The sequence below is a fragment of the Ambystoma mexicanum genome, chromosome 13 (assembly GCF_040938575.1).
Source record: "Ambystoma mexicanum isolate Mex_15411 chromosome 13, UKY_AmexF1_1, whole genome shotgun sequence".
Taxonomy (NCBI): domain Eukaryota; kingdom Metazoa; phylum Chordata; class Amphibia; order Caudata; family Ambystomatidae; genus Ambystoma; species Ambystoma mexicanum.
In genome coordinates this window covers 134,057,276-134,072,654 of record NC_090938.1, presented here as the reverse complement: position 1 = coordinate 134,072,654, position 15,379 = coordinate 134,057,276, and positions in this window count along the sequence as shown.

Sequence of the window (15,379 nt, the reverse complement as noted above, 5' to 3'; positions counted from 1 at the left end):
GGTGTTAGATGAATTAGGGTAAAGGAAACCCTAAAACCAACCTGCTCAGATGTTGCCCTTTATTGTGCATCTGCAGGAGCAATTGGAGCAGTACTTAAACAACCTCTAGGTGGTCTGGAACATCCTATTGCATATCTATCCAAGATTCTGAGTTCCAGCGAGGTCAACTATTCTGTCCTAGAGAAGGAGTTATTGTCCATAGAGCAAGCATGCCTAGAATGGCAACACTTATTGCTGGGGGCCGCTCATCCTTTTAAGATTTGCACGGATCATCGTAACCTCAAGGTCCTGCAACAAATGGAATGCACCAATGATCGACAGGCTCGTTGGGCCTACTTTCCCCAATTTGACTTCCATTTAACATACATATCTGGGAGTGAGAACATTCTAGCAGACGGGTTATCCAGGAACCCAGCTATTACCACAACCTCAAAACCGTTGGTAAACACGGAGGAAAGAGGATAAATGTTAAGAAAGATTTCAGAGTTGTATGTAATTTTCCCTCCATGTGGCAAACCCCAAACTTTGTGCTGCTGTTTAGACACCATTGACTGACTTTGCCACAGAAGCACAGCCTTCAGCTGCACTCCTCTGGACTTTCGCTCACTTTTTATGGGGAAACTAACATGCCCTTAAAACAGTCAGTACTGGGAGACTTTGTTTCCCTTAGTCCTTTTCTCATGTTGCAACCTTTGTGCAAAATGTAACAAGTGTGCAATGTATCTTACCATACAGCACACCTGGGTCTATAGTCATTTCCAAAAGCCCTAGATACTCTCGCTAGACTTTTTATGAACTGTGCAGATGTGTCATGGACAGGACTGGTGGCAGTTATCGTTTCGCATTATTTTTAACCCTTTCCTGCCATGTTAACCACGTTAACCGCGTTTGGCACGAATGTTCCAAAATGGCCATGCCACAAGATTCTTTGTCCTGTCCTTTGGCCATCTTGCTCTTCACCTTCCCCAGGTCGAGTCGACCCGGGTCAGTCCTTATTTGGTCATGCACTTTCCCGCGAATCCCAATGTTTTTGCAGGCTTCTGCATGCCTTGTGTGTGTGCCTCCAGTATGTGGGATGGGATGTGTGGTCCCAATACACATCCTGGGTGCCAGAGAGTCTGAAGTGTCTGAATGCCTGAGACCACCGTGGTTTGTGATTGGTCCACGTATGGAATGTGTGTTTGTGAGATTTCCCATTGGGTCCTCTCTGTTTTGGCGCGAAGGGAATTTTGGATAAGAGGAGGCTGAAAACACCACTACCAGGTCGATCTCCTGAGTTCTCACTGAACAAAAGATAGGATCCAAGTATCCTGCAACTACGAAGCTGAGTCGAGGAACCGCTGGTGACCCGCTGGAAGGTTTGGCACCCTGACCCCTCTGCATCTGGTCGTCCTAGAAGGTCTGTGAAGACGCTTCGACCCATTGGAATAGTGGGACAAACTATTCTCGGCACCTTCACCAAACCCTGCAAGTAAGCTTTCTCGGAAGTGTCCCTGGGCCAACCAGTGGGCTGACCAGCTTACGCAGGACCTTTGCTTTGCCTCCGCCGTTGTTTCAAGGAGGCTCTCGAAACTTGGCATTCCCAGGTCTGAAGTGAGACGAGTGCGCCCGGACCAGAGTAAACGCAGTTACCGTGTTGCCCTGCTGCGGCAACATTCTTTGCAAGTCCGCTGCATTTGTGACCCTCTTGCCCCTGAAGCCTGCTGCAGTAAACCTGGGTCGATTCATCCACCCGCAGCAGAGAAATCCCCACTGTCCCGTTTGGGAATCATCGCTGTATCTCAGGAACTAAAAGGTGCCGAGACATCCTTTTTGCCGCATTCGAACCTGCAAGCGAGGTGGACTGACCTGCCGAAGTTTGAGTCTCCTTGCATCAGGGACCGGTGAGTAATCAATATCTCAACCGGTGGCCCCTAGCGCAAAAGCCAATTTTGACGCATAAGTGGCCCCAGGGGGTCCCTCTCCTGTCCACCACTATTGCAAAATAGCGTCTCCATCCCAAACTCTCGAACTGCCTCTGCCTTCAAGTGAAGGTCATTCTTGAATAGTGGGAACCTATTCTTCATCGCCTCATCCACCTTCCCGAGCTGCTAGAGACCCCTGAAGAGACCGTGTTTTGCCCATTGGAACAACTGCGTGCGTTTGTATTGCATGTACTATTGAGCACAAGGCTCCCCTCTTCTTAGGGCTTGGACTGCATCTTAGTTAGGTGAACTGTCGATGGCGAACTGGGCGTAAAGATTAACTGCACTGCCTGTTTCCTTCCCATCTAGGTTGTTGACATATTTCGTGCAGTCACCCCTTTAGACCCCCCTGGTCTTGTATATATATTGTATTGTGTGTGATGTATTGGTTTACTTAGTGTTACTGTGATTCTTTGCTATGGTCTATGTTACAAAGGCCTTGTAATAAATGTGTTTATATTTTTTTGATATAACACCTGTATGGAGTCATTTGTAAGTGCTCTTGCTTTGTGTGCTCATTGAGGTCCTTCAGTCACCCTCACCCCTCCTGAGACTTAGTCTTGACAGCCTGCCATAGCTACCCTGATTGGTCTGGCTTGTCCAGAGGTTACTCTGTTCCAAGAAACTAGGTTGGCCTTCTGACCTTCTGCCCCTCCTGGTCAGAGTTCAGAAATCCTCCTTAACAAATTGTACAGCGGTGGGATAGGACTGAAGGTATCCATTGTTGCATACTAGTGAAGGCATTTCAAGTTATTCCTACCAGGACACATAGTGACTTGTTGTAGTATAACTGAAAAAGGTCATAGTCCTATCTAACAATGGAAACAAGTACCTTGTTAACTTTAAATGCGTCTAAATCTGAAACACTGAGAAAGATGTGTGCTGAGAGAGGTGTCTCTGCTCAAGGCGCAAAAATGGAAATGATCCAAAGAATCATGGACTGGCAAGAAGCTCATCTTAGTGCCATAGCTCCTGTGGACATTACAGAAGGAGGTGGGGCTGCTCCCACTGGCAGAACTGTCAGTTCTGTCGCTGCACCTGTTCATGGGACTCATGAGGATTTGGAGGATGTAATGTCTAGTGTTTCCTCTGCTAGTACTGAAGGTGAGGCCATGCCTGAATTCAAGAAGCAAGAACTGCTGTTTAGGCAGAAGGAGCGTGAATTTAACATGACCAAACTGAAAATAGACCAGGCAGAAAAACAGAAAGACAGGGAACACCATTTGGAACTGGTCAAGCTTCAGGTTGCCAATGGATCCAAGGGTCCTGGACATGGGTTTGGGGCCTCCTCTCATCCAAGGTTTCCTAAGGATCTGCTCACTGTGTATGAGGAAAAGAATGACATTATGGACTGGCTGAATGCATTTGAGTATGCATGTGAAGTTCAGCAAGTTGACAATGCTGATAAAATTGCCTGAGTAATTAGCAGACTGCCCCATTCTGGCTGCAGTGCTATTATGGAAATGTCGAAAGCTGAGAGAGCAGATTTCGCAATGTTGAAGCAAACTCTCATCTTAAAGTTTGGAAAGACTCATGCCCAATACTTAAAAAGATTCAGAGAGTACAAAAAGAAAGAAGGTGGTTCTTGGGTATCTTATGTAACTGAATCCTTAAAAAACTTAACTGGCTGGGTTGAAGGTTATAAGGTCTCTACTTTCGAAGGTATGATGTGTCTTGTCATGCTGGAACACATTTTTGCATCTTCTTCCCCTGAGCTTACGCAGCACTTGGTAGATTCAAAGGAGATAGATCCTAAGAAACTTGCCATAGCAGCAGACTTGTGGGTGTCACATAGAGTGTCCCATAAGGACAAGACTCATCCTGGTAAGCAGGAGGAGGGGAAAAAGTCCAAAGATAAGGAGGGTGGAGAAACCGATAAAACTTCCTCCCATAAGGGCCACAAAAGAGAAAAAATAAGGGTATGACACAAGAGAACTCACAGGGTAGTGGAGGTTAGCCTCCAAACAGAACTCTGGTTAGAGTAAGCCTCCCTATGTAAATTGACCCACATGACCATCCTGAACTAAATGATTTGTTAGCAGAAGGTGGTCCTGACAGGGAAGAATTTGGTAAGGCCCATCTCTGGGAGGCCTAAGGAGACAGGCCTGCTCCCAGCTTGAGGATGAACCTCCTGAGAAGCAGAGGATTTATTGGGAAGGTGGGATCCTGTATAGTGAGCCCACAGAGTCTACAGAAGGAGACCATAGGAGGTTGGTGGTTCCCCTTGCTGTAAGACCCTTCCTCCTGCAGCTGGCGCATGAAGTGCCCCTTGCTGGTCACTTTGGAATCAAGAGAACCAATCAAAGGTTATCCATGCACTTCTACTGGCTGAAGATGGGGGTGCAAGTAGAAAGTCACTGCAGGAGTTGTGCCTCCTGCCAGTTATCTGGTAAGAGTGGCTCAACAATCCAAGCTCCATTGGTACCACTCCCAGTTGTGGGGGTACCATTTGAGAGGGTAGGGATCGACATTGTTGGTCCCCTTGACCCCCAAACATCCTCAGGCAATAGGTTTATCCTGGTGCTGGTCGACCATGCCACCAGGTATCCTGAGGCCATCCCATTGAAAGCTGTGACTGCCAAGTCAGTTGCAAAAGCTTTACTTGGCATATTTGCTAGGGTTGGCTTCCCTAAAGAAGTTGTGTCTGACAGAGGCAGCAACTTTATGTCCAAGTATATGCAGGCCATGTGGAAGGAATGTGGGGTCACCTATAGGTTTTCCTCTGCATATCACCCACATACTAATGGCCTAGTTGAATGGTTTAACAGCCTTGAAGAGAATGATTGGGGCTCTGGAAGAACCCCAAAGAAGAAAATGTGATCTTCTGTTACCATGCTTACTGTTTGACTACAGACAGGTACCACAAGAGGGTGTTGGCTTCAGCCCCTTTGAACGTCTGTTTGGTCACCATGTAAGGGAACCCTTAGCCATAGTCAAGAAGGGATGGGAGATGCCCACTCCCCACATAACTACCAACGTAGTGGACTGTGTGCTGGGGCTCAGAAAAAGGATGGTGCTCCTGATGGGCCTGGCTAGTGAAAAATGTAAAGCAGGACAACTTCTGGACATACCAGTGAAACACTGGTATGACCAGAAGGCTTCCCTCATCAATTTCAACCCTGGTCAGCAAGTCCTGATCATGAATCCTATAAGGCCTAGAGCTTTACAGGACAAGTGGTCAAGCCCCTACACAGTGGTGGAGTCACTGGGTGAGGTCAACTATTTAGTGGACCTTGGAAGGGCTGGTCAGGCTCCAAAAGTGTTCCATGTAAATAGGCTGAAGGCTTTCATCCCAATATTTGAAATCTCAGCACTGCTGTTGGCGTCAGATGTTGAAGAAGAGCAGTCTGAGCCTTTTCCTGACCTGTTCCAAAGCAGTCCTTCAGAAAGCTTCATTGAGGTTGTCCAAGTAGCCCTTCACCTGACTTCTGATCAACAGGCTGAGGTGCAAACTTTGCTTAGGCAGTTTTCACAGTCCCCTGGTTTGACACCTTGGTGCAAACATAACATTCACACAGGAGACAGTGTACCTACCAAAATTTGGGGATACAGAATGTCAGAAAAAGTAAGGTCTTACATTAAGACAGAGGTCAACAAAATGTTGGCTCTTGGGGTGATTGAACCCTCCAGTAGTCCTTGGTCCAGCCCAGTGGTGTTGGTTCCTAAAGCAGGTACTTCTGAACTGAGGTTCTGTGTGGATTACAGGGCTCTGAATGCTGTCACCAAGACAGATGCACGCCCCTTGCCTAGAACAGATGAGCTGATGGATACTTTGGGTGCCTCCAAGTACCTCAGCATGTTTGACCTTACTGCAGGCTATTGGCAAATAGCCCTTGCAGAGCATGCCATGGAGAAGACAGCTTCCTCAACACCAGAGGGTCTTTACCAGTTCAGGGTAATGTCTTTTGGGTTGAAGAATGCCCCTGCCACTTTCCAGAGGCTTGTGAATCATGTGTTGAATGGGTTGGATGAATTCTGTCTTGCATATCTGGATGATTTAGCAGTTTTCAGTGCCACCTGGGAAGACCATGTGAAACACCTTGGGATTGTGTTACGGGCTCTTCAGATGGACCACTTGACCATAAAGGCCAGTAAGTGTCAGATTGGACAAGGATCAGTGGTCTACCTTGGACATGAAGTAGGTGGAGGGAGGATACAGCCTCTACATAGTAAAGTACAAGCAGCACAAGACTGGCCTGCCCACACTACACAGACCCAAGTGAGAAACTTTTTGGGACTCACTGGGTATTACAGAAATTTCATGGCAGACTATGGTACCATAGCTGCCCCTCTGACTGCTCTCACTACTCCAAAGAAACCCAAGAAGGTAACTTGGTCTGAAGAGTGTGAGAAGGCCTTCAATGGCTTAAAAGACTCCTTGTGCCAGGACCCTGTCCTCAGAGCCCCTGTTATCAAAGACCTTTTATTGTGCAGACAGATGCCTCTGACACTGGGATAGGAGCTGTACTATCACAAGTAGATGAGAAGATTAAGGAACTGTAACGCTCACCTGGCTCACACGGAGGCGCTGGTCTGGTCTGGGTTGCTGTGGCCTCTTCAAGCGTGATGCGCAGAATTCGGACCATCGATTGAACAGGACCCCCAAATCTTGCTTGTCTGGCCCGTAGGAATATCCTTCTGCAGATGAGAAAGGGGATTAACTGTCTGCTGAATAGTGTGCTTGCTCCCCCCTTTCCCCCTTCGTTCTTCTCTGACTTCCTCCAAAACCCTCAGTTTAAGCTCACCTTATGGTTTGGAAGGATGAACTCTCCATCCTGCTTCTGGTGCAGGGGCGCGCGTTCGTCCAGTTACTTCACTGGTTTTCAGAATGGTGCTGGCAAATCCACTTGACTTTTCTGAGCGATTCGCCGTAAGTATGAAGATGCAAAAGTTCAAGTGTGAGCCTCCTTTTATGTTGTTTCTCCTAACCTGTGATCTGTCCTTTATTTCAGGTGCAGAACAAAGGCGATGCGTTGAGGGGTTAAATTGCCGGTGGTAAAATCAGGTGAGTTAGTGCTGAGGGCGACCCCTCTAAATGTCTTTATAATTCCCCAGTAATGTCTTTTGTCCTTTCCCCATAGGGGCCGGGGTACGGTACCTGCCAAAGATGCGGCGCCGGCCCGAGATGTGGGATGGTTCACCAAGAAAAGCCGGTAAGTAATATGGCTGAAAATTCGGCTTTCTTCTTGTGTTCCCTTGCTCACCTTTTGTCTCTTCTTCTCTCCCCTAAGTGCAGAGATGTGGCGACCGGTGCTGAGAGCCGCGATGGAGCCGGGCGGCGTCTCGGGAACAGGTGAGTGAGGCGAGGCGCTGCAGCGAGCAACGTGGTGCTTTTAAATGGAAGTCTTCCTTCAGGAATGCTGGCGTGAAGATTCCGGATGCAGGTAAGAAGGTTGAATAAGTTCTTGGTTTTCACCTTTCTCTTCTCTTCTTTCCTTACAGGTGTTCCAGGTTCGAGGCGGGCGTGGCTGGAGTCCAGGTGCAGGAGCAGACACGGTGAGCGTTCAGCTGCTGGGATGCAGAACAACGCGAAGCACATGTGGCTGTCCGGGCGTGGCTTAAATAGCCTTGGAAGAAGTTCCAGGTGAGTATTCTTCCACAGCCCCACCCAAGTAACAAAATAGTTCCTTCAGAAAAATAGTCCCTCCTAAGCCTCATTTGGCTTGGTTCTTCATGCAGCATGGTCTGCATCAGGTGAGTGTGCAGCATGGTCTGCTTCAGGTAAGTGCACCAAATACTTCCCCTTATGAGCCTGGCGCCTATGGCACCAGGACTGATGTCCAACAGGAGCCTGGCGCCAGCGGCGCCAGGACAGAGTCCAAAGAGCCCCTATAAAGGGCCGCTGGGCTTTTACCCGGGGGCGTGATGCCTGCTCCCGGGGGTGCTGGGCCTGGCCTGGTGCTCCGGGGGTCATGACAGCACTCCCCCCCAAGGCCCCTCCCAAGGTCGTTCCCTCAGGAGGTTTCGGTTTGTTCGGGTAATTCCGATGGAACCTTTTTACTAGCCGAGGTGCATGTACGTGGTCGCTGGGTTCCCAAGATCTTTCCTGAGGCCCGTACCCCTTCCAATCAATTAGATAGAAAAGTTTTGATTTTGAGATCTTAGAGTCCAAAATGTTCTTCACCTCAAATTCAGGCTCCCCATCTATCTGGATTGGTTCTGGTGGCTTTATTAATCTGGTTCCTGGTTGCACTGGTTTCAAAAGCGACACATGAAAAACGGGGTGAATCCGCATGTTAGCTGGTAGATCTAGCTTGACTGCCACTGGGTTAATTATAGCTTTGATCGAGTAAGGGCCTAAATACCTTGGATTCAAAGTCCGAGGTCCCTTGAGCGATAAGTGTTTGGTAGCCAACCATACTTGATCCCCTATTTGGTATGGAGGTGCCTCCTTTCGATGCAGATCCGCATTCTTTTTGTATTTCCCTTTCGCATGTTGTAAGTGTGCAGTAGCATCCTTGAAGGCTTGAGTAATCGTAGAATGCAAATGGTCCACTGCGGGCATTTCGAGGCTCAAAGGTGAGTCCAAGTCTGAAGTACGAGGGTGATGTCCATATAGGGTATAAAAGGGGCTCAGACCAGTTCCAGAGTGTATCGAGTTATTGTATGCATATTCAGCCACCCATAAAATATCCTTCCAATTACCCTCCGATTGGTGCAACATACATCGTAGATATTGTTCAAGGGTCTGGTTCGTTCTCTCCGTCTGACCATCGGTCTGTGGGTGGTGGCTGGTTGAGAGTCTTACGTCGATTTGTGCCAGTTGACAACACTTTTTCCAAAAATGAGAAATAAACTGGCTTCCCCGATCGGAGATTAGTATGGACGGGAATCCATGCAGACGGATGATATTTTCGAGGAATTCCTTGGCAAGAACAAAAGCTGAAGGTAATCCTTCCAACGGAATAAAATGGGCCATCTTGGAAAATAAATCCACCACAACCAGAATAGTATTGTATCCATTACAAGAGGGCAGGTCCGTGATAAAATCTAGTGACAAGGTGTGCCAAGGTGCTGGTGGAATGTGTAAGGGTTGAAGAAGACCGGCGGGTTTTGTTTTTTGACCTTTGTTTTGGGCGCAAACTCCAAAGGACATCACAAAAGATTTAATATCCTTTCGCCAGGACGGCCACCAGAATTGTCTTTTAATTTTTTCCTCTGTTTTGGCAATGCCAGGATGTCCTTCCATCAGAGTATCGTGATGACGGGAAATAACCAGTTCTTGCAATTCCTTTTCTGGCAAAAATAAACGTCCTTGGAAGTAAGGTAAGCCATCGTTGATTGAAAAGTCAGACCCCCTTTTGATCCAATCCTGCAAGGCTGAAGAGTCCAGGAATAGTTTTACCCGTGCTTGAATGTCTTCAAGGGTTTGTAAAGTGGTTATCCCCAAGATTCTTTGTTCGGGAATTATTGGCACAGGTTCTGAGTTTGTGTCCATTTCTCCCATTCCGATTCGAGAAAGCGCGTCCGCTTTGCCATTCTTACAGCCGGGACGGTAAGTGATAACAAAATCGAACTCAGCAAAGAATAAAGCCCATCGGAGCTGTCGTGAAGACTGAGCCTTGGCAGTTTTTAAATATTGTAAATTTCGGTGATCAGTGATCACAGTGATGGTATGCCTGGCGCCAAGAAGATAATGCCGCCAAGCCTTAAAGGCGGACTTAATGGCTAATAATTCCTTATCGGTGATTGCATAATGTATCTCCGGCGGCGAGAACTTTCTGGACCAAAATGCTATGGGGTGCAGTTGGTTGGTTTCGGGGTCTCTCTGAGACAGGACAGCTCCCATGGCTAAGCTGGATGCGTCGGTTTCGACTATATATGGGAGATCAGGACGCGGGTGTTTCAAAATAGGTGCAGACGTAAATTTAGCTTTTAATTCCTGAAAGGCCTGTTCAGCTTCCTCGGTCCATTCAAAACGTTTATTCTTCCGCAAGAGTGCAGTGATGGGTTGCACCACCCGTGAAAATTCCGGGATAAACCTGCGATAAAAATTGGCAAAACCAAGCATGCTTTGGACACCTTTCACCGAACTAGGTGATGGCCATTTGAGGATGACATCCACTTTCCGTGAGTCCATTCGGACCCCTTTAGGTGTCAGGATGAATCCAAGAAACTCAACCTTGTTGGTATGGAAAACGCATTTTTCCAGTTTTGCAAACAGTTTGTGCTGGCGCAATTTCTCAAGGACGGCCCTGACATGTTTTCTGTGATCTGATTCCGAAGAGGAGTACACCAGAATGTCATCGATATACACGACAACACAGACATCGATGAGTTCCCGAAGGACATCGTTCATGAAGAATTGGAAGGCAGCAGGCGCGTTGCACAACCAGAAAGGCATCACCTGGTATTCGAATAGTCCATATTTTGTACGGTAGGCCGTTTTCCATTCGTCGCCTTCTTTTACTCGTACCAGATGATAAGCCCCCCGGAGATCTAACTTGGTGTATATGCAAGCGTCCTTCACCTGGTCAAGGAGTTCAGGGATCAAAGGCAGAGGGTAACGATTTTTAACAGTTATCTGGTTCAATGCGCTGTAATCGATACAAGTTCTAAGGTCGCCTTCTTTTTTTGGCACGAAGAACAAAGCCGAGGATGCCGGAGACTTTGACGGGCGAATGAAACCATTGGCTAGGTATTGATCTATATATTGTCTCAAATGCAGATTCTCCGGCTCAGTAAGGGCATAAATCCTGCTACAAGAGGGTTGTGCACCGGGCACCAGATCGATTTGGCAATCGTACGATCTGTGAGGAGGTAACGTGTTGGCCTGTTCCTTTTGGAAGACGTCCTGAAAGTCTTGGTATTCCGGAGGTAGTTGCATGGAGACAGAGGTTACTGATGCTAGTCTGATCTTCAGATTTTCTGGGTAGCAGGTTCGTGCACACTCCGGAAAGGTTGTTCTCTTTGCTCGCCAAACAATTCGAGGATTATGTGTCTCTAACCAAGGGATTCCGAGAATAACCTGAAACTGTGGAGCCTTGATTACATCAAACACAACTGCCTCCCGATGGCCGTCCGGACCTACAAGTGTCACCTCAGCTGTGGAATGTGTTACCGGTCCCGAGGCAATTTCGGTACCATCAACTGTGGTGATGACATCTTTGCTGGTTTTAGGACGCAGAGGGAGGTTAATCTAGGAGACCAATTCATGATCCACGTAGTTTCCTATAGCCCCACTATCGATGTATGCCTTTATTGCATGCAACCGCTTAGGCTGTTCCGGATCTACGAGGACCATTGGCACAATGAAATGCGAGGTCTGAGAGTTCGTTTTCAAGCTCGGCAAGCGGACCCCTACGCTTGTCGGGCGGGGTCGTTTCCCGATACAGAGGTTTCATGGATTTTATCAGCGGCTCCTACCACCTTCCTGGGCGGCCTTGCCGGGCAATCCCGTAGAAAGTGTCCAGAGGAACCACAATAAAGACATAAGTGCATCTGCCGTCTTCTTTCACGTTCCTTTTGAGTCAAAGGTCCTTTAATTCCTCCGATTTGCATTGGCTCAGAGGCTTCAGCCCCCTTGAGGTTAGCGTGGGTCTTGACTAACATCCGGGTCTCAAACTTGGACCGATCTGCTTTTCTGTTTTGCAGTCTGTGATCCAATTGGACCACTAAGTCTATATATTCTGAGCATTCTTGGGGCGGATTTACAACTTGGGCCAGGACATCTTTAAGTTCTCCGCGTAGACCTCGATAAAATAACGTGATTCTTTTATCCTCTGGCCACCCAGTTTCCACAATTAGTCTATTAAAGGTTGCAATGTAGGAAAGGAGGTCTTGATTGCCCTGTCGCAGAGATAGAAGTTTGTCATCTAGAGCCTGCCCCTGGGAGTGACGAGCAAATAACCTTTCCATGCTTGCTTGAAATCCTTGAAAATCACGAAGAATCGGGTCATCTTGAGTTACCAGTGGAACTGACCAATCGGCAGCACTGCCGCTGAGATATGACAATACAAAGGCTACCTTGGTCTGGTCATTAGGGAAGGCCCCAGGTCTGCACAGGAAATGCAAACGACACTGATTCATGAATACGGCGAATCGTTTGGGGTCCCCAGCAAAGCGTTCGGGTGGGGCCAGCGGCATGTTTCCAGGTAGATTAATCTGCACCGGGTTACTGGAAAGCACAGGAGCGGGGTTCCCTCCGGAACCGGGTAAAGGAGTTTGTCCAGCTTGATCTTGCAAAAGCTGTCTAGCCAGGTCATCAGCTCTTTCCTTTGTTACAATCACTTCCCTCCTGAGAGCATTAGTCTCTTGACGAGCGGCGTGTACTTCGGCCCGTAATTCCCCCAGTAGTTGGGCCAACTGGTCAGTCTCAGAAGTTTCCATAGCGCCTGGGTGGGAATTTGTAGGAAGGCTTTGCGTTCTGTAACGCTCACCTGGCTCCCACGGAGGCGCTGGTCTGGGTTGCTGTGACCTCTTCAAGCGTGATGCGCAGAATTCGGACCACCGATTGAACAGGACCCCCAAATCTTGCTTGTCTGGCCCGTAGGAATATCCTTCTGCAGATGAGAAAGGGGATTAACTGTCTGCTGAATAGTGTGCTTGCTCCCCCCTTTCCCCCTTCGTTCTTCTCTGACTTCCTCCAAAACCCCCGGTTTAAGCTCACCTTATGGTTTGGAAGGATGAACTCTCCATCCTGCTTCTGGTGCAGGGGCGCGCGTTCGTCCAGTTACTTCACTGGTTTTCAGAATGGTGCTGGCAAATCCACTTGACTTTTCTGAGCGATTCGCCGTAAGTATGAAGATGCAAAAGTTCAAGTGTGAGCCTCCTTTTATGTTGTTTTTCCTAACCTGTGATCTGTCCTTTATTTCAGGTGTAGAACAAAGGCGATGCGGTGAGGGGTTAAATTGCCGGTGGTAAAATCAGGTGAGTTAGTGCTGAGGGCGACCCCTCTAAATGTCTTTATAATTCCCCAGTAATGTCTTTTGTCCTTTCCCCATAGGGGCCGGGGTGCGGTACCTGCCAAAGATGCGGCGCCGGCCCGAGATGTGGGATGGTTCACCAAGAAAAGCCGGTAAGTAATATGGCTGAAAATTCGGCTTTCCTCTTGTGTTCCCTTGCTCACCTTTTGTCTCTTCTTCTCTCCCCTAAGTGCAGAGATGTGGCGACCGGTGCTGAGAGCCGCGATGGAGCCGGGCGGCGTCTCGGGAACAGGTGAGTGAGGCGAGGCGCTGCAGCGAGCAACGTGGTGCTTTTAAATGGAAGTCTTCCTTCAGAAATGCTGGCGTGAAGATTCCGGATGCAGGTAAGAAGGTTGAATAAGTTCTTGGTTTTCACCTTTCTCTTCTCTTCTTTCCTTACAGGTGTTCCAGGTTCGAGGCGGGCGTGGCTGGAGTCCAGGTGCAGGAGCAGACACGGTGAGCGTTCAGTTGCTGGGATGCAGAACAACGCGAAGCACGTGTGGCTGTCCGGGCGTGGCTTAAATAGCCTTGGAAGAAGTTCCAGGTGAGTATTCTTCCACAGCCCCACCCAAGTAACAAAATAGTTCCTTCAGAAAAATAGTCCCTCCTAAGCCTCATTTGGCTTGGTTCTTCATGCAGCATGGTCTGCATCAGGTGAGTGTGCAGCATGGTCTGCTTCAGGTAAGTGCACCAAATACTTCCCCTTATGAGCCTGGCGCCTATGGCACCAGGACTGATGTCCAACATGAGCCTGGCGCCAACGGCGCCAGGACAGAGTCCAAAGAGCCCCTATAAAGGGCCCCTGGGCTTTTACCCGGGGGCGTGATGCCTGCTCCCGGGGGTGCTGGGCCTGGCCTGGTGCTCCGGGGGTCATGACAGCACTCCCCCCCAAGGCCCCTCCCAAGGTCGTTCCCTCAGGAGGTTTTGGTTTGTTCGGGTAATTCCGATGGAACCTTTTTACTAGCCGAGGTGCATGTACGTGGTCGCTGGGTTCCCAAGATCTTTCCTGAGGCCCGTACCCCTTCCAATCAATTAGATAGAAAAGTTTTGATTTTGAGATCTTAGAGTCCAAAATGTTCTTCACCTCAAATTCAGGCTCCCCATCTATCTGGATTGGTTCTGGTGGCTTTATTAATCTGGTTCCTGGTTGCACTGGTTTCAAAAGCGACACATGAAAAACGGGGTGAATCCGCATGTTAGCTGGTAGATCTAGCTTGACTGCAACTGGGTTAATTATAGCTTTGATCGAGTAAGGGCCTAAATACCTTGGATTAAAAGTCTGAGGTCCCTTGAGCGATAAGTGTTTGGTAGCCAACCATACTTGATCCCCTATTTGGTATGGAGGTGCCTCCTTTCGATGCAGATCCGCATTCTTTTTGTATTTCCCTTTCGCATGTTGTAAGTGTGCAGTAGCATCCTTGAAGGCTTGAGTAATCGTAGAATGCAAATGGTCCACTGCGGGCATTTCGAGGCTCAAAGGTGAGTCCAAGTCTGAAGTACGAGGGTGATGTCCATATAGGGTATAAAAGGGGCTCTGACCAGTTCCAGAGTGTATCGAGTTATTGTATGCATATTCAGCCACCCATAAAATATCCTTCAAATTACCCTCCGATTGGTGCAACATACATCGTAGATATTGTTCAAGGGTCTGGTTCGTTCTCTCCGTCTGACCATCGGTCTGTGGGTGGTGGCTGGTTGAGAGTCTTACGTCGATTTGTGCCAGTTGACAACACTTTTTCCAAAAATGAGAAATAAACTGGCTTCCCCGATCGGAGATTAGTATGGACGGGAATCCATGCAGACGGATGATATTTTCGAGGAATTCCTTGGCAAGAACAAAAGCTGAAGGTAATCCTTTCAACGGAATAAAATAGGCCATCTTGGAAAATAAATCCACCACAACCAGAATAGTATTGTATCCATTACAAGAGGGCAGGTCCGTGATAAAATCTAGTGACAAGGTGTGCCAAAGTGCTGGTGGAATGTGTAAGGGTTGAAGAAGACCGGCGGGTTTTGTTTTTTGACCTTTGTTTTGGGCGCAAACTCCACAGGACATCACGAAAGATTTAATATCCTTTCGCCAGGACGGCCACCAGAATTGTCTTTTAATTTTTTCCTCTGTTTTGGCAATGCCAGGATGTCCTTCCATCAGAGTATCGTGATGACGGGAAATAACCAGTTCTTGCAATTCCTTTTCTGGCAAAAATAAACGTCCTTGGAAGTAAGGTAAGCCATCGTTGATTGAAAAGTCAGACCCCCTTTTGATCCAATCCTGCAAGGCTGAAGAGTCCAGGAATAGTTTTACCCGTGCTTGAATGTCTTCAAGGGTTTGTAAAGTGGTTATCCCTAAGATTCTTTGTTCGGGAATTATTGGCACAGGTTCTGAGTTTGTGTCCATTTCTCCCATTCCGATTCGAGAAAGCGCGTCCGCTTTGCCATTCTTACAGCCGGGACGGTAAGTGATAACAAAATCGAACTCAGCAAAGAATAAAGCCCATCGGAGCTGTCGTG